Source organism: Petromyzon marinus, chromosome 1 (assembly GCF_048934315.1).
Source record: "Petromyzon marinus isolate PM22_M1 ecotype Great Lakes invasive population chromosome 1, UKy_Petmar_22M1.pri1.0, whole genome shotgun sequence".
Taxonomy (NCBI): domain Eukaryota; kingdom Metazoa; phylum Chordata; class Hyperoartia; order Petromyzontiformes; family Petromyzontidae; genus Petromyzon; species Petromyzon marinus.
In genome coordinates, this window is record NC_133667.1 from 28,956,082 (window position 1) to 28,979,827 (window position 23,746).

General features: G+C 41.6%; 1 protein-coding gene across 1 annotated transcript in view; it reads left to right on the forward strand.

Annotated features, from left to right (window-relative positions):
- Positions 1-23,746, forward strand: part of LOC116939503 (insulin-like growth factor 1 receptor) — a 120,771-nt gene that overhangs the window by 46,204 nt on the left and 50,821 nt on the right. The window lies entirely within an intron of this gene.

Genomic DNA, 23,746 nt, shown 5'->3' on the forward strand with positions numbered 1-23,746 from the left:
AGTGCGAACATCTTAATTTGCCTCCTGTTTCACTTATTATTCTTAATTTTGTGTTTTAAGTTCCACACAAAGCTTAAGGCATGTCACAAAATATATAAACATTTAATGAAAATAACGAACAAAGGAATAAGGAAAATCATACACAGAACCCAATGGAACGGTTGCAGAAATGTTTCAAAACCCTATAAAATGTTGCTTCAAGTGTACCATTTGTTACATATGATCAACGATATTCAACGATATTTAAGTATTATTGGCTAGTTTTTATATACCTATTCCTCAGTGAAAACATTATTGAGCTCAGTGAAAACATCATTGAACTTGCTCTGTCAAATCAAGCTCACAAGTGAATTAATGAGCATCAGAATCAGAATATTTTTTTCGACTGGAGTAATCCAATGAGCTATGAAGCTTTTTTTCACTGATGTCCACTAGCATAGAGGCAGAACTCATCTCATGTTTAAAGCCCTGATCCTGTGGTGGAAACTACACATTTCTTTGACAGGGGGGTGAGTCTGTGCATAGGATGACCACTGTTGACCTTCGCACAAAGTGGTACAGTACATATTTTACTGACCCTGGAGGGATGATGGGCCGAGTAAATCTCCCATCCAGAATTTCAACTCGGCACCCTTCCGATTGCAAGCTGACTCGCTCTGCCGCCGATCCACGTGGCCGGATAAGCCTCCGTATTAAATCAACGTAAATACACAACGGAAAATATCACCAATGTAATCTGCCACAGGAAGAAAAGGCCCATCACTTTCCACCCTGGATGAAATAGATGTGTACACACCTGATTGTTTTATTGCAGAGGTTAAAACTTAAGTGCTAAGAGGTAGTGTCAGTATGTGGGAAGAGAAGCCGTTATTTTGAGTTTGTAGGGAACCTGGAATTCTGCCAGGTGAGGCTTCACCAGGCTGACTCAGGACATTTGCGATGCTGAATCGCATTCTTTATTGTAAAACCAGACAGAACAACCTTCCCAGTACTTGTAAGGTCATGTAACGTCATGGTTAGCAATGGGTATCATCAAAATTGCTTCATGTGTAATGTGCCTTCTTTCATATTCTTTAAATGCAGTATTATTTTCAAAAGATGTGGCTGTGGTAGCACAGTGGTTAATCCACTGCATTATGAACCCAGTAACTTTGGTTTGATTCCTGGCCATGGCTACCACGAGCAGCTTGGTGAATTATTTTAATCACAATCCACCTGACAAGGTGTGGGCTGTAATTTATGATACTGCATTTGAAAAAGGTTTTGCTGGCTGGCTGCCTTCCTGGCCGGCTGGGCACGAAGGGCACGGAAGTGTGCGATGGTGACGTTACTGCGCACATCTGTGTGATGTCACTCGCATCCCACAAGGGTTGAGCCGGGTTCATGCTTAGCGCTGACGTCACGTCTTATTCATAACGTCTCTACATGAGATTTATAATGTATCCATAGCGAGTGGCAATAACATTGCAATACCACGTCAATACTGCATACAGGACGATTATGTTGATATTTTTTTACACCTGTTTGTCAATCCACTGTTGTTTTACCGTACTTCACACAGGTCAGTGCGTGTGTGTGAAGGGTGGTGGCAGAACTGGATCATATATCACTCACCACTGATGTCAGCTGTGGCCAGAAATCAACTGAGGTCGCCATGTTCATGGAGTAGTGCCTGACTATAATTTATATCAGTACCACCGCTCGTATGAATAATGCATTTATATATATGTATTTAGTAATTTGATGTGTATAATAGCATTTAACCTGTATACCGTGGCAGACCACTTAAGGGTGTAGGAGGAGAGTTTATATGCCACGGATCATATTTGCCTTATATGCGGGTCACCGTGCTTCCTGCTGTGATGCTTGTAGAGCGTGACAAATAGCCCTTTCCTCTATAAATAATAAACAATGCCTGTTAACAAATCCCCCGGAATGCAAATTATCTCATGAGATCTCGGAAGGTAAGCAGCTTTGAGCCTGGATAGTGCCCAGTTTGGTGACCACCATTTGTGAAACTGAGTTCGTCTGCAGTGCAGCCAAATCCATTATTGTTATTATATACCTGTGTGCTTCTAAATCTGTGTTCCCTGTATTCACAAATCTGCAACTGATGAGGTATGGTCATTGAAACCGCATCTCGTGGTAAAGCCGTAACCCAGCAGTGGGTTCACAAATATAACAAACATGGGCACTATTGCCTCACCTTGGGCAACATCGCCTAACCTACTCTTTTCTTGTTTGTGATCTTTTCTTAAAACCTTTTCTGTAAGCGATCGTGAAAACTCACACTGGTCTGTGATGTTGTGGACCAAAGGGAATAGCCCGAAAGCACGAGTTTGTGATGTTTCAGATCGGAGGGAGTTTTAAGGCTTAGTTTTCCTTCCCCCAGTTGCCGAGTGAGGCAATGAGGTAAGGTAAATTTGCCCATATGTAACGTTTTTAAAATAAAAAAATACAACCCCTTTAGCGTGATCAGAAAGTGGTGTTTCATGTTGTTGCCAGTAAAATGGGTGTCATGAAAAAACAGAGACTCTCTCTCGTCCAAGATGTAGAGTGGAGTGAGTTGCGATCATCATCATCATCCACCTCGTTCATCCCACTTAAATAGGCAGAACGTTTCCTGGCAATGCATGATGGGCAGTGTTATGATTGTCTCAAGTGACTCATTTCTGATGTCACCAGGAGACGGAGGGCAACTGCATGAGAAAACACTTATACATTATCCGGGACGGTGGTTTGCAGATAACGAGCGGACCCTTGAATTTTGTTGGCTCCTAACAGTGAATAGGGATTACCAGAAACCGTACTGTATAATGGTGAAGAGGTTTGTTTTGTTCCATCAATGTTGCCCATTGTATTGTCAGATTAAGAACCCATCTCTCTCGTATTAAGCGTGTCACATTTATACCGGCAGTATAAATGGGTATACCACATTGCAAAACTTTGTTTCATAGTGAAAGAGTAGGTCTAAATACGGGTGCTTCAAAATGTTTTTAACACTTACATGGTACTATCGTTTTTAATGAAGAAAGAATGGATAATACACCAACATGATAACAAATGTATGGTAGTAGCTTAAAAAAGTCAAAGAGTCTCCACTTGTTCGCTATCATTGTCAACACGTGACCTGGAATCTTCTCCAGGTGGTCTTCAGAGCCTGGAGGCTGCACATTTCTTGTGATATTGTTGCAAATTCTCAGAAGTGTTCACATTTTTCTTGAAGCACCCTGTAATCTGGAGGGGCTCTCCAGAGCTCCCAATAGTGAAAAACATTCCACCAGTAATGTTGTCAGTCAGCGATTACAGAGGGCTGTCCCCTGTACCTTTTGTAACAAGATGCTGCATAAATGGGGGATTGTTTTCATAGCAATGTATGTTTCACTCCGATCCCATGTTGATTTAAAAAAGTGAACTCTTAATCCTCTCAGATTTTTGGCAGTTTGTGTTCATACGTTACCTAGAACTACAAGTGTAAAACGTGTCATTTGCTTATTTAGAAAAACAATTTTGCTGCTAGAATTTGTTTTCAACTGTCCTTATACCGTAGTATGTCAATGTATTTTTCATGCGTGATATTTCCGTGCACGTAGTTCATGAAATGTGCATAAACCTCTGCTTTTAGGATGACAAAAGGCGCAGTGGTTTAGGTTTGATAAACAACACCTGAATAAGTAAAAATCAGCTTGGGGAACAGATGTGGATTGTTTGTCCGCACATAATGTAAAGTTCCTGTCATGTAATTTACATAAATGATGGTCTCCGTGTCCTACAGCTAAAATCATTTAACCCTTGAACTGCCAGCCTCGCAGAGCATGAACTGTAAATACAAACAAAATCAATCATGCTGCTGGTAGCTGCAGTGGATGGCTTGTGTTCTACAAATATCGAAGTGTACTTCTTACTGGTTTGTGCTTCATACTGCATAATAAATCACAGCCCTCTGTCACGTCACTGCTTGATGAAGGCCTCCCCATGGCCTGTCGATCATGGGTGATGCTTAACCACACTTCACACTGGTCAGTAAGGACAAATTAAGGGTAGGAGTGAAAAACAGGAAGTTTACACACATTGCACACCACTGACCTGGAATCAAACTCGGGTCCGCTGAGTCAGTGTGCTAACCACTGCACCACTGCACCACTGCTCCCGCACTGTGTATTGTATATAGTACTTGAAAGGCGTGGGACTCATTTAAAAAAAGTCTAATTTATTCACATCAGTCTAGGTGATGGGCGAATGTGAATACAAGAGATTTGTATTCACAAGTAAAAAAATATCTTTTTACTTTATTTATGCATGTTAGAACATCGTGTTGAAGGTAAATAAATAAATGAGGATGTTATTTTTGCTAAAAAATACTGTCTTCTAAATGAAGCTGGGTTAAAAAAAAACAGTTGTAAAAAAGAATAATATGTTAACACGTTTTATATGCTTTTTTAATGTATCAAGAAGGAACAGGCTGTCTGGCAACAACCACAAAAACTACCTAAAGCAGAACCTATCACACTTTCTGGAGGGGGGTCCTCTTACTTGTTTATGCCATCCTCTGAGGCATCACATGACCCACAGGGTCATTTGAAATCAGTGGGGTATCTATAAATGGAACATCCGATATACAAGACACCAACTCGCATGCATTACACTCTGTACTGAAGAGAGATATAGAGAAGACTGGGGTTGTTAATTAGGCATGGAAGATGTTTGGTCTGCGACTACCTGGACTTTAAACAGGAAACAACAAGACCAATGGGAGTTGGTTGAACGAGCATGTTTTTTTACGGAAATGATTATTTTGTAAAAAATAAGTCTTTCTACAGTGTTGTAGAGATTGAGGATTGCGAGGAGATATTTTAACATGAGAGGGGAAAATCGAATTTTGCCGACATTCACTCACTTAATGATTCAATAAATCAATATTCCTATGAATAGTAACAGGTGAGAGCCCTTTTGAGATGCAATATTTTCAAGGGAATGAGCAAATGTTAATTGATTTGTTTTTATTGCCTTTTGAAAATAATTGTATTATGCAATGATTATGGGGAAATTAAGAATTATTGTTCATGTTTGAATTACAATTATTTTGTTGTGAAGCATGTCTTTTTTCTACTGTCACTTTTTTATAAATCTGCCAATTTGACCAATAATTTTGTATATCTTTTTCTTTGGGTATTTTGGTAAAGTCACGTAGATAGAACAATAAAATAATAAAAATGAATATAAAGTTCTATCTATGTGACTTTACCTGAAAGACCCAAAGAATATGAATTCCTGCAGTCATGAAAACTTTAAGTCAAGATTTGTATATCTTGTTATTCCCCATCGGCTCGGTGCCCTTCAATCACCGATTGTCCCCTTAAAGGTTTCTCGGCCATTTGCACCACCTCTCTGTTGGCCACTCTCAATATTCACCAGACACCTGACACTGCTCACCACCAGACGCTGTCACAAGATGCTAACCACTAATTTGACACCACTGCCATTCACCCAACAGACACTCACCAGACACCAGTCACCAAACACCTCACCACTCCCATGAGACTACTCACCAGTCATCCACCTGACCCTCATCAGGCACACCTGACACCTCACCACTTGGTAGACGCTCACCAAACACTCCTGTGCTGATACTCACCAGACACACACAACTCAGCAGAGATCGAACAACACTCACCTCACCACTCACACTCACCAGCCACCAGCCTCATCGTTCACACGTCACACCCACACACCTATGACAAATCAAAAAATTGTATTACTACATTACACCACCTCACCACACCCGCTGTATGAATACACTGCCCCACTACACCATTACACTACTACACAATTTAACTACACCACTTAACACAACCACAAAAGTACACCATACCACTAAACTACACCCTCAATGTCAACTACACCAAACGGCACTCCCACCACACCACTGCACCACAATCCTATAGTACACGCTGTACCACTACATCACACCACTTCACAAATGCATTGTACCACTGCACGACTACACACACTGCATTGCATTGTATCACTACAGTATTACCACGGCACTATACCATACGACTGCACCTCCTCATTACCTTATTCCATCACTCATTCCTCATTCGTGCTTAATTCAATGAATATTTCCATCCAGCACCTCTCTCAACAGGTTCCTTGGTGCTCTTTTATGGCTTTCTGCAGCCTCGGCTATTGTTAGGGAGGGGGGATCCCTGTTGCTCGACTGATGGTTGGTTAAATTTTGATTCATATTCTTGGTTCTTTCGGTAAAGTCACGTAGAAGGGAAACAATAAAATAAAAAAATATAAAACAATAAAATTCCCACGACGTTTCGACTGCAACACAAGCAATCATCATCAGGTGTGAAAATTTCAAATTTTATTGTTGTGGTTTTCACACCTGATGATGATTGCTTGTGTTGCAGTAAAAACGTCTTGAGAAATTTATTGTTTTATATTTTTTTTATTGTTTCCCTTCTACGTGACTTTACCGAAAGAACCAAGAATATGATGATTGATTCTGGCGGCCAGCAGAGAGACATTTCATTTTGCAGTCTACATAAACGTTAGCGCCCCCATGGTTTTGAATGTTGTCGTTCACATAAGCTCTTGTGTTTTTTTGTGGCCATAAGGAAAGGTCATGGAGAAAAACGTTGGGTTTGCTTGTACATCTAGAGACGACGGGCTTTCAATCGATATCATATTTGTCAATATGTCTTGAAAAATGTGGATTTGTAAAAAGGTTTGTTCATGTGACACATACATATCCACATACAGACATAAAGCAACATTGTATTTATGTCTATTCATTATAACAAAGAAATCATATTCGGCTCCCAGTATTTTTATATTCTTTGGTTCTTTCGGTAAAGTCACATGGATAGAAAAATAATAATAAAAAATAAAGTGAATAAAAAATAAACAAAAGACACTAATGTACACTGTAGCCTGTTTATAATCATAGTGAGTGTGCTGGCAGTCTATGATGTAGACTGTAGCCTGGTTCTTAACCAGCATTCTGGCAGTCTATAATGTAGACTGGATCCTGGTTTTTAAGCTGGTGAGCGTAATGGCAATCTATAATGTAGACTTATGCTTGGTTCTTTCAGTCATTTAAATGTAATACAAATTAAATGAAAACAAAAACCACGACGTAGACCCACTGCATTGGCATTGCTCTCTCCTACATTAACATTAGCTGCCCCGCCCATGCTGCTGACACACTTGGGCTACGCCCATCTCTAAACTTTTATAAACAGTTTGGCTTTAGAGGCTAACGCCCCTTTTCCTGACGACGACCGCTCGTGTTGCGATCGAAACGTCGTGGTTTTTGTTTTTATTTATATTTTATTTTTATTGTATTTAAATTAATGAAAGAACCAAGAATAAGTCTACATTATAGACTGCCAGTACGCTCACTCAGGTTAAGAACCAGGCTTCAGTCTACATTATAGACTGCCAGTACACTCATCGAGGTTAAGAACCATTGATACAGTCAACATTATAGACTGCCAGTACACTCACCAAACTTAATAACCAGGCTACAGTCTACATTATAGACTGCCAGTACACTCTGCTTAGAACCAGGCTACAGTCTTCATTAGTGTTATTGTGTTGTTCTTAAATAAAAATTCACTTTATTTTTTATTCTTTTTCTATCTACGTGACTTTACCGAAAGAACCAAAGAATATTAATTCTTGCAGTCACGAAAGTTTTAAGTCAAAATTTCCCAGTATTTTTTGTTCATGATTGTTTTGTTCCATCCTGTAATAGCATCCTTTTAAGAGTGAAATCGACTGACTTCAACAGTGTAACAAGTATTGTTTTAATCTTATAAATCAACATCCACAATTCAACATTCTGTTAGCCAGATTCTCATTGAGCATTTTTTTTTTACTCCTGGATGTCAGCGACTTCATAATTAGTGATGAAGAGTTTACATTATTCCTTTGTAGTACCTTTAAAAATAGAACGTTATTTTTGTTTTAACAAATAACAGATGTTACTCATTTTCAAAACAACCCAAAATAGAGCATTGGCACATCATGTGTTGGATGAGCACAGCATATTTAAGGTTACACTTGAAATGGTTTAAACCGGTGCAATATGGGGCAGAAGTCAGAAGTAATAATTCATTATTTTTGAGCTTACGTGTATCGTTTCATTCGTGCCTAATCCGTGACCACGTTTTACGTCTGTGGCTGGTTGTGTAAAATAACTTTAGTGACATTTTCCTTCATTTGCAATATTAAGCAGAAGAAACTACTGGAAAAAACAACATAAGGCGTTTTGGGCAGCTGGGCCGCATGCCATGTCGATGGGAGGCTGTCTCTCGGATTGCTCGTGGAAATACTACAATTTCACCATGTTTTTTTCTTGCCATATTTGCTCCAGCAAAGTAAGTCAAAATCATAAGCGTTTGTAAATGCATCATTGACCAGAATTTTCCCACAATTGCATCATAAAATTTACATCAGTGAATGCGTGCAACACTGAAACACATTCCTGTGGAGGGAGCTGGTAGGAACGTTGGGTTGCTCGGTCAATGGCCAGGGTCAACGGCGGCGTGGTGTATACCGCAAATATGCCCGACTGTGAGGGCGGGCACAAGCCAGCGTGAGTAGGTTAAACGTTGAGATTTATAAGGGCACCACGGGGTGACTAGCACCTCCCCACCCAGCCTCACCCCTTCCACCTTCCACCCCACCCAGCCCCATCCCTCCCACCCCCCACCCAGCCCCACCCTCCCCACCCAGCCCCTCCCCCACCCTTCCCACCCAGCCCCTCCCCACCCTCCCTACCCAGCCCCTCCCCACCCTCCCCTCCCTACCCAGCCCCTCCCCACCCTCCCCTCTCCACCCAGCCACACCCCTCCCATTTTATCCGCGTGTCCGGATACACATGGACAGACATCCACAGACATACACAATTAATCCCCTGCCTCCTGTGAATTAATCCCGGTTGGGCTTTCAGTCCACTACGTTTCCTACCAGTAATGCCCACTAGAAGCGCATTTGTTATATATCCGGGTGTCCGGATACACGTGGACAGACATCCACAGACATACACAATTAATCCCCTGCCTCCTGTGAATTAATCCCGGTTGGGCTTCCAGTCCACTACGTTTCCTACCAATATTATCCCAGGTTTTGTACAGCACTTGAAGAGAAGTCCCATGGGTCTGCTGGACGTTTGTGAAAAAAGAGCTTCATAGCTCATGGGATCCCTTCAGCCTAAAAAAAGATTATGATAAAAAAAATGGGTGGGTGTGGGGGAGCCCCCACTTTGTATCGCAAATTGCAATAGACACCGAATAATTTATTTCCCACAATTTTTTTTACTAGGCTGGTTTTTGGTGTGAGTCACTGGGTAAACAAGAGCGGTGATGGGGAACCAGTTAGGAGTGGAATTTTCCACAGGCAAGGGATTGTTGGGGGGGAGTTAAGGGGGGGGGGGCGGGGATGGCGGGCAATGGGACGGAGTGGGGGGGGGGGGCGTTGGGGGTGAATGAAGAGGGAGGAGGGTTTGATTGTAGGGAGCTTGCAGAGGCAAGCAGATGAAAAGGGGGTGGTGGTGGTGGTGGTATGGACTGAGCCACATTAAATAATGTTGGCTGCCCGCAATGGTGAATGAAGAGGGAAAGACGAGGGTTTGATTGTCGGAAGCATGCAGAGGCAAACAGATGAGGGGGTGGGTATGGGCTGAGCCACATTAAATAATGTTGCCTGCCTGCCTGCAATAGGGGGAGGGTGTGCATTGCTTAGCAACAAAGCTATTTGTACAGTATTCCTTAAATTTAATGCGGTAGTTCATGCGACGGATAGGTTACAATGGTGCCGCCGTTCCGCGTTCATTTCGGTGGCATATAAAACAACAATGCACCTTTGTTGGATTAAATGACGGTATTATCTGAAAGCACAAACAATAATTGTGTTAAAATGTGGAAATGCATTTTTTTTTAAACATTTACAAATGATAATACGAAGCAGGTCTAAGTATTGTAGTATTAACTTTACCCGACATTGTTGAGTTTCTTTGCGTGTATTATGTTGACACAATTGAAAATATTTTTCTTTAACACGAGCCTCTATGTGATATGCCTATATTTGTCGGGGATTTCTCAATATATGACGACTTATTATAGATCTGTATTCTAAATGACAATTCGGACTAATTTGTTGAGTGGAAACATCCTATTCATTGTGTTTACCAACAGCTTTCAAAAGTCGATATCGAAAGACAGCTTGAGCCCGTTCACTAATGTGGCGCTCTCCTTTGGATTGCTCATTGTAATCATTTCAGTGCACAGTTCTTGTGGGGGTGCATCTGAAAATATAAGTTAGATCCTTTTTTTATTTAAAGCTTTCGTGACTGCAGTAATTCATATTCTCAGCTCTTTCGGTAAAGTCACGTTGAAGGGAAATAATAAAACAATAAAAAATATATAAAACAATAAAAATTCTCACGACGTTTCGACCGTAACATGACCGTTTGTGTTATGGTCGAAACGTCGTGAGAATTTTTGTTTTATATATATTTTTTTATTATTTTATTGTTTCCCTTCAACGTGACTTTACCGAAAGAGCTAAGAATATAGATCCTTTTTGTCATTGGGGTAAAGTGGGTTTAAAGGTGTTTTCCCCTCCACTGTCCAGATGGGGTGCCTTTTGTAAATGGGCACAGAAGCCTTTGTTTGTAATGTAATGCAGTCCGAGTTGAGCTTGTGTGGGAGATGATGGTTTAGAGACAAGATGGGATGTTAATCTTTGTCATGGCCTCTCACAGAGGGCATCTGGTCTGGTTATTCATTTGTGTGTCTTGTGTTAACTCGCAGAGGAACATTTTATTTTCTTATACATTTTGCAATGGTCACAATAGACGCCATTTAATATTTGCGACAACTGTTTAAAATAATAATCACTTAATATCTTCATAAATCACCAACAGAGGCCCACAAAAATTGAGGTTTTGCACGCAGTTCCAAGCGACCGGAAAAAAAAACTATAATATTCGTAGCCGTCCCCAGCTGTGATTTAGTATTGGTGAAGCAGGAATGAAGGGAAAGGGAGAGTTTAATAGAAAATAAAATTTGAAAGGAAAAAGGGAGGAGAAAGGGATGTAAGTGAGAAAATACACTGAGATAAGCAAGTCTGATCAGGGGGAAATGGAATAAAGTGTTTAAATAATCTGGCTCATTGGCAAAAGCAACATTGTAGTAATAGATTACGTGGCGTGTTTACATTTCTAACATTCAATAGTACTCGAGGTGAAAATTACCTAATAAAACCGTGCTTAGTTATCACAAAACCTTTCCTGTGATTAAAGTTGCCCTGTCGTTTTGCTTGATCTCATTGATGTATGAATGCTTTCAAACCATTTATTTTCAAGTTTGGTATTCTGTGCGTTGTATTAATGCTTTCTTACTCTCATTTGTCTCAAATGCCACCTATGTGTTCTTATCACAAACCGTGTTCTTATCACAAACCGGGCAACATTGGCCATCTTCACTCGTTAGTTTTGTTAATTTGTGCTTGCTTATTACTGCCATGCATACATTTCTGAATTCATCAATGGTCGGGTTTTTGGGTCTTATAAATTATTGTTTGTTTTGATGGAATTATGTATTATGTAACATTTTCTCCCCAAACCTGCCAAGGCTGTTTTAAAACAATCGCTCCTTACCTTTTCCACCATTTCTCTAATTGGGGGAAGTAATATTCGTCTAATCTCCAGGTGCCGTTGTGGCTTTTTGCATTTCCCAAATATATTCCAAATGGTGCTGTCCACGCCATGCTACATATGCGAGATGGAGATATTTCCATTTGGAGCTCTTACAGCCAGCGATGCACCACCCTGTCAGGAGAATGGTCCAGGAATATAACGTCACACAATTCCTTGGAAGTAATTTCACTTTGCCGCTTTAATCGCATGCTCGGGGCAAATTTATTCTGTGCCCTATAAAGAGCGTTAATTTTATGTCAAACTAAATGTTGATTCCCAGATCTGGAGTAAGCCACACTAAGTGGAAAAAACACAAATATATATTTTTATGCAGTCATCGGTGATCAGAAAAGACCATCAACTCGCTATACTTGAGAGCACAGATAAATCACAGGTGGCTGTAGTTTTCATTCCAGGATCTCAGTGCTGGGGTTCCAGTCCTCCAACTGTGCCATCCAGATATACATTCGTTTTAACTGGAGTCTGGCCAATCCACAAGGTTTCCAATTCGCTGTAGATCACCTTTCCTGTTATCCATGATTTGTGAATAAAATTAGCCCCCCACAGTGAGGTGCTACCACGGATCATCATATTATCCGTGGTAGCCCACGAATGATTATGATTATGATGGAAGGCTATGATGACAGTGATGGATATCTTTGAACATGATAGTCATCGTGGTAGCCTTCATTAGTAGAAACCGCTGTCACCACTTGTGTTGACGATGATGGTGAAGATGATGATAGGGGTTGATGATTGCCTTCGCGAATGCCAGTCACTGCCCACAAGAGATGGCTTTCCAGAACTGGCATTGGCATGACATCCAGAGGTTGATGGCCATGCAGGAGATGAACTATACTTTGTCTAAGTAGATGGGTAAAGGATAATTACTTAGAAGATTCTGCTGATGCCATAATCCAACATCTGTGATGATAGTGTTGACGATGATGAACAAAGATTCGTTTACGTCCATTGAGGTTTTTATCATTGCTGCCATCTCCCGAGGCAGCCTGCCAATGCCGCCAATGCATGGTGTACATTACGTGCACCATACTTTCCGATAAATGAATCCAGCTATCCACAATTATTTTTATCCATTATTTTTGTGCATAACTGTTGAGAGATCTGTACTGCACCCTCAATTCATCCTATTTGCCTTTGTATTTGTGACTATGGCTCACATCATTGGCAGGCATGTTTGAATCGGTCCTCGATCTCTGCTTTTCACCAAGTCGCACTGTGACCAATGTGGTGAAGTAAGGTCAAACAACCCCATGACTTACACGACGCGATGCAGGCCTTCGTCCAGCAATGTAATTCACAAAGTGCCGTAATTATAATCATTGTGGATAATATTTATGAAAAGGAGTTTTCATTCAATAGGAAATAAACTTTTCCACATCATTTCTGATCCATGAAGTGGATCATTACATATGTAGTTCTGTAATTATGCCTTAAATTTTATTGAACAAACAGCACCATTTCTCTCACTACCATCTTGTGTCTTGCACAGCTTGAGTCAATACTCTTATTTATAAAAATGCTGGTTGTTGGTGGCCACTTTGAGTTTTGGGCATTTGCTCAGCAACTGCGATTAAAACAAATGCAGAACGACTTTTAGATATGAAGCACTGTTTTCCTTTAGAAAAAAAAACACGTCATTGACTTGTAATATGTATATGATAAGAACTTTAGGTTTTTAAACAAATGTGTACCAGGCTTATGGTAATGCAATCATGTAAAATGGCTGTGAAACTAGATAGGATCAGAATAAAATCAATTAAAATCGCATTACCCATCATTTATTGACAAAGTGTAATTTGTAACACATGGTTATCATCACTATATGTGAGTCAATCGTCAATGGCCTATTTTTTCATTGAGACAAACTTACTGGATCCCTGCAATGCAATATAATTTTTTGTATTTTAAACTCAGTGTTTTGTTTGCCACAGCAAGAAAGTGATGCATTTATTAAAGCATTTTGTTTTTCATGAATCTGTTTGCCAATGATAGCATTGGACTTCATTTGGTCACAGAATACTGGTGGGCCACCATATGATATAGCTAATTTGGTAAACATACAATAGTGGGACCATTATAACTGTGCTGTGTGAATTTTGCATAATTAGGTATTTTATGAACATTTCCATATTGGGTCTTGATGTATGTATGTATTTTGATTTAAAGCTTTCGTGACTGCAGGGATTCACATTCTTGGTTCTTTCGGTAAAGTCACGTAGAAGGGAAATAATAAAAATATAAAACAATAAAATTATCACGACGTTTCGACTGCAACACAAGCAATCTTCATCAGGTGTGAAAACCACAGCAAGAAGATTTGAAAAAAGTGGCGTTTTTTTAACGTTAGCACCACAGAGAGCGATTTGGCAGTTATTCAGATGGACGAGTCCATCTATTTTGATTTAAAGCTTTCGTGACTGCAGTAATTCATATTCTTAGTTTTTTCGGTAAAGTCACGTTTCTCTTCAACGTGACTTTACCGAAAAAACTAAGAATATGAGTCCATCTATGTTCGGAAAAGAGGAGGGTGGAGAGACCTGATGGTTCAATGAGCCACTGTCTACAGGAAAGCTACCCATACGGATGCTTACCTGAAACCGGATTCCCACCACCATCCATCCCAGAAGAATTTCCTCATCAAGACTCTGCACCATAGAGCCCAATGCATATCCGACCAGAAACATATAGCCAGTGAACTCAAGCACGTATACCAAGCTCTTAAGGCTAATGGTTTCTCCGACTACACAATCCGCAAAGCTATCACTGCAACCATGAAGAAGGACCCTCTTGAGGAGCCATTCAAAACCATCACTTTACCCTACATTGCGGGGATCACAAAAAAGATCTCCAAAATCTTGAATAAACATAAGATCCAGGTCCGATTCAACACATTACATAAAATCCGTGATCTGGTTCCGTCTATAAAAGATGTGATTCCGGACATACAGTACCCTGGCTTCTACAAACTAAGTTGCCTCTGTGGTAGTAGTTAGATTGGAGAAACCAAACGACATGTTTCGGACCGCATCCGTGAACACAAAGCAGACCTAAAACATGGTAGGACCAACACCTCTGCCGTGGCAGATCACTGTTATAATTCAGTAGGCTCACATGACATTGACTTCTCCAAGACAGAGGTTCTCTGCAAGCCATCTGTCTACCATGAGAGATTTGTTCATGAGGCTATCCACATATACAGAAATGGAGACAATTTCAACCGAGAAGATGGATTCTGGCTTAGCAATCTTTGGAAGGATTTGATAAACCATTTCGGGTCTTAATTAATTGTTCACGCTTACGGTGGCTTTCAGACCGCATCCATTATTTTCGTCTCCCCCCTCTTTTCCAAACATAGATGGACTTGTCCATCTGAATAACTGCCAAATCGCTCTCCGTGGTGCTAACGTTAAAAAAAACCTCCACTTTTTTCAAATTTTCTTGCTGTGGTTTTCACACCTGATGATGATTGCTTGTGTTGCAGTCGAAACGTCGTGAGAATGTTATTGTTTTATATTTTAATTTTATTGTTTCCCTTCTACGCGACTTTACCGAAAGAACCAAGAGTGTATGTATGTTGAACTTTTTGCACCGTACGGAGCCCACCGTGCTAAACGTAGGTGCCACCATCCAATGGGCTAAGCTTTCTAAGCTTTGTCCCCATAGTCTTTGATCATTGTCACTTTTAAACAAACTGGTATACCAGCGTTGAGACTAAAACTGCGGAAAGTGTGAACATGTGCGGGGGTCCCTTTGATAGGTCTACAAACCTGGAAGACTAAACTCCTTGACTGTCCAGAAACTCCTGTATATTTGCACGCCTTATCAACATTTGCCTGGCCAGTGCTTCATCTTCCAGTGTTTGAGCGAGTTGTGTGGGCTTGTATGGTGAGGTTAGTTTTTACTGGTAGGAAACGTAGTGGACTGGAAGCCCAACCGGGATTAATTCACAGGAGGCAGTGGATTAATTGTGTATGTCTGTCCACGTCGGAGGGGTGGGGCTGGGTGGGGAGGGGCTGGGTGGGGCTGGGTGGGGCTGGGTGGGGGATGGGAGGGGTGGGGCTGGGTGGGGAGGGGCTGGGTGGGGAGGGGCTGGTCACCCCGTGGTGCCCTTATATCGACTGGAAGCCCAACTGGGATTAATTCACAGGAGGCAGGGGATTATACACTGCACTTTCCGGTGCGACCTCTTTTACACTGCACTTTCTGGCGTCGTTTTATAATTCTGCTCACTTTTCATTTTGCTTTCTTCTGCGCACGACCCTAACAAGTTTGGCTTAAATATCCGTACATAATTACTTAATAATTATTTCAAAATTTCCTACCAGCCCCCTCCGCAGGAATGTGTTATTGATGAAAAGCAACACCTTAGTCTTACAGACAAAATGTTGTGGCGATCGCTACCAGACGTGAACCTCTAATTTACGCGCTTTTGTCGCAGGTGTGAGTACGCTGAAAATACTTTACATATGGAAAATGTATTCGTAAACCTTGCAATCGGTACCGGTCAATCAAATCTCTTGAGTTTGTGCTTTTGAAAGAATTAGCTATTATTTACGTTAAAAATAGTTTTACTCAATCAATTACCATCAGGTCTGGCAGACTTCCTTTTTCGTAGAATGTTTCCTTTGTATTAACAGACTCTTTTTATTCCCTTTTACAGAGGATTGTTTTTCCCCTGAATTCAATATTTACATGCAAAAAGTTTGTTTGACCATATAGTACGGTAGTTTTTTTGTAACTAATAAGGATCCATTTTAAACCAAAGTGTTAATCTTAATACAGTGATATACATTCTCCTGGGTTACAAACGCAGCAGAACACATTTCTCTAAATCTTACTGCTTTTCCCAAATATAAAAAAATACATAATGCTGTGTATAGACATTTTTACATATTCTAAAATAATCGATGCAAGAGATCAAGCGTGCTGGTATCGCATGCGTGTGTGTTTGGAAAGCTGGCAGGATGGGCCATGGGGTGGGGGGTGGAATTCTCAGCACATGAGTGGTGGATGATGGTCGGTGGTTGGTTGGTTGTGGTAGAAGGGACCGAGATCACTGGGGCTCGCTGTTAGAATTCCTCGTGGCGTGGTGCGGATTCCTCCGCTGTTGGCCCGCTGACTTAAGTGCTTGAGGATTTACTGTACGGCGCGCCAGCCGTCGTCTTGCTCGCACGGCTGCGGGCTCTCTCTGTGTGTGTGTATGCGCCATACGGTGGGGGGCCATGCTGGGAGGGAGGGAAGAGGAGGAGGGGAGGGCAGCAGTGAAGGGAGAGCCGTCTGCCACCATTTTGATGTTGCTAAGCACCGCAGCCGCCACAAGCAAAACACAATGATAGGGTTGTCACGCTGCTGCTGATGCTATTCAGTGGTGAGGAGCGGTGGTGGTGGAAGTGGGTAGCGCACTTCACTACAAACCTTGACCACCCAAGTTCGATCCCTGCTCACGGCCAACCAACATTAGTATTATTATTATTTGAGCCGGTCCTGGGTCGACCAAGCCTCAGATGAGTACCTGGTGCAGTGTGTAAACATCGCCACTGGGGAGACAAAGGCAGCCGGGCGTGGTACTGGCCACCCACCCCCTCGGGTGCCTTGCCAGCCTTCTTTGTCGGTGCTCCCGAACAGCACTTGCCTCTATAGTCTGTTAAGGCCATACGAGCGATCTTTGTCTTGTCTTTGTTGTAATTTTTAAACAATACAGTAATAATACTAGTCTTGAATACCTCCAAAACCAAGGTGCTATGCTTCTCACTATACTATAAGTATCTTGGGGTCATCCTGGATTCAAAACTGAATTTTCAATATCACATTGATTATATTGGTAATAAGACAAAATTACTATTTGTTTTTCTGTATCGACACAATCATTTCTTCTTTCCTATGTTCCGTTTGGAATTGATAAAATCTACCATACTTCCTCTACTTGATTACTGTGACATCGTATATAAATCAGTCCCCAGTACTGTACTGAAGAAGCGTGACCAAATGTATCACTCGGCCTTAAGATTTGCATTGAACTGCCCATATAGGACCCACCACTGTGATCTCTACATTGGGTCAAACTTAATATCTATTAATGATCGACGGCTTTTGCATCAGATCTTATTTATTCATGATGTACTTACAAAAAAATCAGCAGACTACCTGCTGGATTTCCTCACTGTTTCGAAGAACAAATGTGACCTCATTTACCAGCTTCACATTCCTTATTGCCGTACAGATACTGGACGAAGGTCCTTAGCTGTTGATGCCACCAGGGTCTGGAATGCTATGGCCAATAAATTGCAACTTGGATCACTACCTGTGAGATCTGCACTCAACTGCTCTTGAGGAGCTGTACACCCCCTCCCCCCACTGCCACTGCTATGCAGAGTGGCCTGAAATCCGCTGCAAAGTATGATCTTGGGTTTTAATTATAGCGTGCTGAATTTGAAAGGTGCATTGAAAATTTAAGATTATCCTGCTGATACTTCTGCTGTTATGGAGTGACTCATGCTGCCAGCTATGGCTGAAAAGTTTGGTCGTACATGTATTGTATATCGTTTATTGTTAAATTTGAATCACAGTTCCTATGATCACTGTTACTTTGTTTTTATTGATTTATTTTGGTGATTTCGAAAGCGTATGGTTAAGCCATGTTTGTTGAAGTGCGAAGTTAGCCTGATAACTTTATCTAAATTGTCTTATGGTTTTTATTGTTAGACTTGCGTCCCATTTGTGTTTTTTTTCACACAGCGTTGATATACGGTTCTTTTTTCTGGAAGATTTTACTGGTTTTTCCTGGATGTTTCTGTTGTGCGTCGTCACTTTACGATGTTCTTTGTTCATGTTTTGTTTGTTGCGGTTGCACCCGAGTCAAGAGCGTCATGGTTCACAGGGCTATACCTAATAAATGAAAACTGAAAAAAAAACACTTTATAGCCTGCGAGAAACCCAACATTTAGGGTGCTGGTGACTTAAAGTGCCTGGTGAGCAGCTCCTGTGATGCAAGTGTGGAGCACGCTAACCTTTGTTTTTAGGTTGTCACGATGGCAGCTCATGGTGTCAAGGTTACCAAAAAAGCTATTTTCATCCTGATGTGACAAGCCTTCGACTCAAGAGATTGGTCGTATTTTCATGCAGTGAAGACAGTCCCTCTCGACAATGCCATGATCTTTGTGTAGGTGTAGTGTTGCTCCGGAGACACTACGTAGGGGGCACGTTTTTATTATACACACGCGCCATAACTACTATACATCAATTCTTCGTACAGTTGATCTCGAGTACCTCTTCCACTTGGTATATTATACGCCTCCAGCTATAATATCCTATGTGAGGCTACCTGACCTGACCCAGCCAAGGTACAGGTCCAACAGTGACCTCACAGAGCTTCAACTGCTTCTGGGCTGCCTGTTGTCATTGCCTGCAAGTGCAGCCCATCCATGGCACTACATAGGTACCAAAATGGCGATTGGTATTTTCATTTGTGCACGTGTGTGTGTGCGTATTTGATTCCTGCTCACGGTCAACACCAGTGATGATTATATGAACCTGTCCCGGGCCTTCCCTAGGTCGACTCAGCCTCAAATTAGTACCTGGTGCAGTGCGTAAAAACATCGCCACTGGGGAGACAAAGGCGGCTGTGCGTGGTGCTGGCCACCCACCCCCTCGTGTGCCGTTCTGGCCTTCATAGGTGCTCGCTAACAGCACTTGCCCCAACAGTGTGTTAAGGCTATACGGGGGTCGTTGTCCTTGTCTTTTGTGCAACAAGTGTACTTGGTAATGGACTTATTCAACTTTTATTGAGCATTCTGAATTGTAAATGGATCACCACCCCCTTCATGATTCTATTTATGGTCACAAATTGGTGTATAGAGTGCATAATCTCTATTCTTACATTGAGGTAGATCTAGCGCCTCTAGCGTCTGCAGATGTCACGTGAACTATTTAAATACACATGTCAACCCATACGGTTTATCCTGTATTCTTGTACAGGGAATTGAGTTTTCACATCCACACGCCGTACATCCGTTTCAATACGGGCAAACCCATTTTTTTTGTCTGTTCGTGTTTCTCCCTTGTGATGGGACTGTATAGGATGAACGTTGATATTTATAAGGTTCACGGGATGACCAATAAGGTCTGAATTGGTCTGTAATAGGGTGGGCACTTATGAGGAGTTGGCAGGTATGCATACAGTAGGTCATAACACGAATTGAAAATACATCAACCTACTTCACTCTCATTGATGTAGGGGGCTTCACGGTGGCAGCATATCGCACTGCAGCTAAATAGGTACTGTACATACTGTATTTCTATGCTGCAGTATCTGTTCTCTCTTCAAACCACATAGACTAGCGTGGTGAAGTATGGACATTTAATCCCCGTGGTCCACACGGTGTAAGAACGCCCTCATCCAGCAGTAGATTGAAAAAAAAACGTGCTGTACATGCGTATTCATAATTGTTGAAATGTATTTTCTTTTATATGATCCTTATGGCGGTACCCCGGGGTACCAAATAATACAAACTGGCCGAGGCAATGAAATATTTTATTTCTGGGACACTATTTTTTCCAGGGGTGTACTTAACTCCGCGACTGGGGGTACCAATCAGTCCGAAATCAGTGCTACTCCGCTATGTCGAAACGCAGCGAGGACGGTTGCGCTGAAACCCTGAACGCTCGTACGCACCGTAGTACATCGTGTACAGCTCGTCGAGATGAGTCGATTGCCGCATCGCCGACCATCAACAGACTAAAAATGACTGCGTCACGGACATTATGCGAGAGCCGCGGTACTATGGTACCCCGGGGTACTGCCATAAGGTTCATATACTGATTCGTTGAACTGTGATTTGTGTAAAGAGGGGGTAGGATTGAAGATTGTTCAAATTTGTCCCACATTATCAAGTGACAAAGCTTCTAGTGGTGTTCATGCTGCCATGGTCCATGAATCCTTACCATTTAATGCACTAAATATTTACCCACCTAATATACATCCACTACGAGTGGTAGGCATCTTTTTTCAGTTATCAGTGATACTAAAATGTGATTCAATACATTTAACATTTTGTAAAATTTTCCTTGTCGCCAAAGTGTTTATTTCTTTCCATATTTCGTTTTAAGATGTCATGTTAATAACGCCGTGGACAAAAAGCAATAGTCATTCAACAAAAACAACTAAAAATTGCAACATTTTTTTTTATAATATTGGTCGCGAAAGACTACGTGTTAAAATGTTCATTGTATATGCAGTGTAATGTAAATGTTGAACATAATTAGGTTGTCCTTTGCCACTTCTCCTGGGTGTTGTGGTTAGGCGTATAATGTTCCCAATATGACTACTGTAGTTTGCCAAAAAAAGTTAATACAGCATTTTAAAGTGTTTATTTTTGTGAACATTTACAAAAACCCCAACTTGGACAAGCAGCCACTTACACAATACAGCCATGAGTACAATCGATGAACACTCTTTATGTCCTGTACTTTTATTCGGATTAATATTAATCAGAAGCTACGTGAACTCGAAATCACATGCATTGCTTTCATACGAAGTGGACAATGTACTCGTGCTCCGGTGGGTTTTTGGGTTGGTACCGCTTTATCCGTTCGGCATAATATCCGATGTTTAGAACTTTACAGCAACACTGAGAACCTACGCAGGAAAACTAATGCACTACGTTCAGTCACATATAACTCGATGACTTCATGCGCCATAGTTGTGTACTTTGTGATGTTGTGATGTGCCTCTATATCTGCATATACAGGGTTGACCCAACGGTTAGTTTACCCAAGGAAACAAACGTGTGCCTATTTCAGTAAGTTCACTTGGGCCACTCTATAACACGGCCTTTTAGCAAGTCACTGCTGCACAAAGGAGCCCTCTCCATGCCATGCAGGTCATAGCAGTTATTTGACCATACCTTAGCAGACCGGGCAGTGTGAGGTTGAGGGCAGGGGACGTGGATACCGGCTGAAGTTTGAAAGCTTTGACATTGTGATCCGGAGCGCAGTCCCTGGCGTCTTGTTGTGGAAATACTCCCATAAGCAATGGATCCCTATCGCTCAGTTGGGCGAGCTTCGTAGGGAACCACAGAGGCGAATAATGAATAGATCAGTCATTGTTAGAATTATTATGGCGATCGTCATAAAAACAACACTTCCACTTCGTTGTTGCAGTCTCTCATAGTTTATGATACACTTTACACGATATTTAATTCTGTTTTAGCACTGCGTTATAAAGCAGTGCTAAAACATTGGTGATTCTGTGAACCTGAACTTTTTCTTTCTCTCCGCGAACTTGAACTTTGCATTCTGCCGTCAGCAGGGACGAAAGTAAATATGTCAATGCTACAGCTGATTGGCCTTCGGTGAATTACATCGCGGTCGAGGTTATTGCCGTTTGTTAAGCGCAGACGACTTGAGTTACAGGAGAAAGCGAGGTTAATTGTTGGGGGGTGGCCAGTTTTTGGCGTTCGAATATCAATCTCATTGAAGCGTAACGCATATCACGCATTTACGGCGACATAGTACACTGTCTGTGATCTCTAATGTGAGTAATTTTTGGCTATCACCCCCCCACCTCCCTCTCTACCCACCTCCCATAACAGTTGGTTACATGGCACGTGCGTACGGTCTCTACGTCTCTTTGCTTAAATCTCTTTCCACCTCTTCGTGCCTAAATGTTGGTGTGTCAAATTTGGGTCCCCCCCGTCTGCCTGCTGTGACATGGCTCCACGGGATGACGTCAGGGCTAGGAAAGTGCCCCCCCCCCCCCCACAAAGTTTGTGTGCTCATTGACTGCAAGCCAGACTCTTCCTCTCTCCCCCATGAATGGGGCCATTTGTCTCTAACCCCCCAGGCCACACTGGTTCCATCCAGTTTGCTGCACTAACTGTGTCACTCACTGTAATTTGCAAGGGGGGTGGGGGGGGTGGTTAGTTTTTTGTGTTTTTGTTATTCATTGGGGAAATGTGTTTTTGCCGGTATGATGCTGCATAGCGGTCGGCAGTGGCAAATGATATCTCAACTAGGTGCTGCCCCCCTCTCCACACAACCCCTGGCTTCACCAACTCGCGTTGGGTTGCGCGGTGAAGCATGGCTAAACAACCCCTACGGCCGACAGCGTTAGGAGGCCTTCATCCAGCAGTGGATTGACAGGAAGGTTGCAATTCATGATTTTCTACTTTCACAAGAGGACCCAGGTCTTCTTATATTGTATATCGCAACAGAAGGTCTTGTATTGGAAAGTGGACAAACTTATGAATGAACAAATACGTCAAGAACTAATGAATAAATGTGTCTTTTTACGATTAAGTGTGATTTAAAAGCACACAATTTAGCTGTAAAGCACGTGAAAAATAACATTTCACAACTTAATAGTTGCAGCTGCAAATGTTATTCTTCCTTTAAATTAACCCACTACATATATCGACATTTTATTATTTATAGAGTAGCTCTTAAATATTTTTTTCCATTAGACACAGTGCGAGTCACAGCATGGAACATTCTTAAACTTGCTTTGAAAGTTGTCTGCTTGACATGCGGTCATGCAGAAATGTGGTTTTCTTGGTTGTTTTGCAAGCTGGTAAAGCTGTTCTTCCCAGAAGTCTCAGTTTTTCAGCGGTATGAATGGCAATGCAACAGGCTTGAATGACCGCTCGGGAAGAAAAAAATAGGCTCCACGGACGCAAACAAAGCTCGGATTACAAGTGTCTTTTGTTTCATTGAAACATGACGTCCGTGCAAGGATGTCCTGGTGAACTTCATGATAAGTGTAACCACACTTAATCGATTAATATCTTTGACTGGTTGCTTTGACAGAGCTCTTATTTCTCTTCGAGCTGTTAGCAATCGCATACATTTGTATAATCTAATTGTTTCTCACAAGTCGCTTGTTGAATTAAGATGTAATATTTAACCCTGTTCACCAATTTTCTCCACAAAGCAATGAATACTGTAAAAAAAAACTGAAAAAGCTATGGAAGATAGATAGTGCCCTTGTACTTTGTTCTAATAGTTATT